Source organism: Macaca thibetana, chromosome 11, assembly GCF_024542745.1.
Source record: "Macaca thibetana thibetana isolate TM-01 chromosome 11, ASM2454274v1, whole genome shotgun sequence".
Lineage (NCBI taxonomy): Eukaryota > Metazoa > Chordata > Mammalia > Primates > Cercopithecidae > Macaca > Macaca thibetana.
Window position 1 is genome coordinate 71,949,924 of NC_065588.1, and position 2,889 is coordinate 71,952,812.

Sequence of the window (2,889 nt, forward strand, 5' to 3'; positions counted from 1 at the left end):
TCTTTTCTTTAAAAATGTCTAAGCTGCTGTTAACCTCATACAGTGTCTTTTTAATTTAAGACATTATAGCTTTCAGCCCTGTAAGTTCAATTTGGACCTTTTTTATTTTCCAGGTCTGAACTTAACATTTTTGCTATAGCTTTTGTGCTATAGAATAATACAGTTACAATAACTGTTGAAATGTTCTTGTTGGCGATTTCTAACATCTAAGCAAGTTCTGGTCTGGTGTCAATTGACAGGTTTTTCTCCTCATCATTGGTCATATTTTACCACTTTTTTGCATGCCTAGGAATTTTTAAATTAATTCCAGACATTTTGAATTTTCCCTTGATGGGTGCTGGATATATATGCATTTCTACAGATATTTTTGAGTTTTGTTCAAAGACACAGTTACCTTACTTGGAAACAGTCTGACACATTTGAATCATGCTTTTGAGATTCATTAGGCAATACCAGAGCAGCATTTAGTCTAGAGCTAATAATTCTCCACTGCTAGACAATATTTTTCTAAGTATTCTACCCAATGTCCCATGAATTATAAGTTTTCCCATCTGGGTGATGGAAATAGGCACTATTTCTATCTCTGTGTGAGTTATTGGTACTTTTTCTTCTAATTTTTCTGGGAGGCAAGAGAAGTTTTCTCACACACATGTGCCCAGCAACATTCTCCTTAAAAATCAAAGGAGCTTCTCTCACCAGGCATCCTCGTGGAAGTGACATCGTCTTTCAACCCTGCATGGCAATCCCTGACTCACCGCTGTGATGCCCAGCGAAGAAAGGGTGACCTGGAAGTCCAACTACTTCCTTAAGATCATCCAACTATTGGATGATTATCCAAAATGTTTCATCATTGGAGCAGACAATGTGGGCTCCAAGCAGATGCAGCAGATTCGCATGTCCCTTCGCGGGAAGGCCGTGGTGCTGATGGGCAAGAACACCATGATGCGCAAGGCCATCCGAGGGCACCTGGAAAACAACCCAGCTCTGGAGAAACTGCTGCCTCATATCCGGGGGAATGTGGGCTTCGCGTTCACCAAGGAGGACCTCACTGAGATCAGGGACATGTTGCTGGCCAATAAGGTGCCAGCTGCTGCCCGTGCTGGTGCCAGCCCAGAACACTGGCCTCGGGCCCGAGAAGACCTCCTTTTTCCAGGCTTTAGGTATCACCACTAAAATCTCCAGGGGAACCATTGAAATCCTGAGTGATGTGCAGCTGATCAAGACTGGAGACAAAGTGGGAGCCAGCGAAGCCATGCTGCTGAACATGCTCAACATCTCCCCCTTCTCCTTTGGGCTGGCCATCCAGCAGGTGTTCGACAATGGCAGCACCTACAACCCTGAAGTGCATGACATCACAGAGGAAAGTCTGCATTCTCGCTTCCTGGAGGGTGTCCGCAACGTTGCCAGTGTCTGTCTGCAGATTGGCTACCCAACTGTTGCATCAGTACCCCATTCTATCATCAGCGGGTACAAATGAGTCCTGGCCTTGTCTGTGGAGACAGATTACACCTTCCCACTTGCTGAAAAGGTCAAGGCCTTCTTGGCTGATCCATCTGCCTTTGTGGCTGCTGCCCCTGTGGTCGCTGCCACTGTGGCTTCTCCTGCTGCTGCTGCTGCTGCTGCAGTCCCAGCTAAGGTTGAAGCCAAGGAAGAGTTGGAGGAGTCGGATGAGGATATGGGATTTGGTCTCTTTGACTAATCACCAAAAAGCAACCAACTTAGCCAGCTTTATTTGCAAAACAAGGAAATAAAGGCTTACTTGTTTAAAAAAAAAATCATAGGAGACAGCTGGGAGCGGTGCCTCACGCTTGTAATCCCAACACTTTGGGAGGCAGAGGTGGGTAGATCATGAGGTCAGGAGTTCAAGACCAGCCTGGCCAAGACGGTGAAACCCCGTCTCTACTGAAAATACAAAAATTAGCCAAGCATGGTGCACACGCCTATAATCCCAGTTACTCAGGAGGCTGAGGCAGATAATTGCTTGAACCCGGGAGGCGGAGGTTGCAGTGGTGCAGAGTTGGCACCACTGCACTCCAGCCTGGTGACAGAGTGAGACTCCATCTCAAAAAAAAAAAAAGATAAAAATTGAAGGAGAGTCCAGGCACAGTGGCTCCCAGCACTTTGGGAGGCCAAGGCAGGCAGATCACTTGGGGTCAGGAGTCCAAGACCAGCCTGGCCAACATGGTGAAACCCTGTCCCTACTAAAATACAAAAATTAGCTGGGCATGGTGGTGGGCACATTTAATCCCACTTACTCAGGAGGCTGAGGCAGGAGAATCGCTTGAACCTGGGAGGGAGAGTTGCAGTGAGCTGAGATCATACCACTGCACTCCAGTGTGGGCAACAGAACGAGAGAGGCTCTGTCTCAAACAAACAAAAAAGTGAAAGGAGACCCTTAGCAGGTCTCTGGACTTCTCTCTTCTGTGGCTCTCTGTTCTCCAGAACCCTGCCCTGCAAACTCTAGCTGCTTTTGTCTTCCTAGACTTTCAGGTCCTCTCAACTCACTGGGTCCACTGGCCCCACCTGCGTCTCCTCTCCCTGGACAGCCACCTGGGAACTCATTCAAGCAATAACCTGAGGCAAATACAGAGCTCACCTTGTTTGCTCCCCATCCCCCAGGTATCACTTTTTCATCACCTGATCTCCAGTGTCTTAACAAACTTTGTTCTATATATTTTGCCTGATTTTTTTTTCATTGATTCAATTGGAAAGATAAACTTGGTCTCAGTTACTTCATCTTGGTCAGAAGCAGAAGTCAATTATTTCTTTTTGGCATACCCCCAATCTAAAGAGGATAAAAAAATAAAAAATAACTGTATCCTTATAGGAAAGTTTCTAAGTTAGGTTAAATCCACCCAGGCTGCCAAAACAGTACAAAGCTTCAGTTGG

The 2,889-nt window shown here is 46.2% G+C and overlaps 1 pseudogene across 1 annotated transcript; it reads left to right on the plus strand.

Moving 5' to 3' along the window:
• Positions 1-713: 713 nt before the first annotated feature.
• On the plus strand, positions 714-1,775 carry LOC126930937 (60S acidic ribosomal protein P0-like; annotated as a pseudogene). The gene has a single exon (XR_007717716.1). The product of XR_007717716.1 is annotated as a 60S acidic ribosomal protein P0-like (transcript).
• The last annotated feature ends 1,114 nt before the right edge of the window (positions 1,776-2,889 follow it).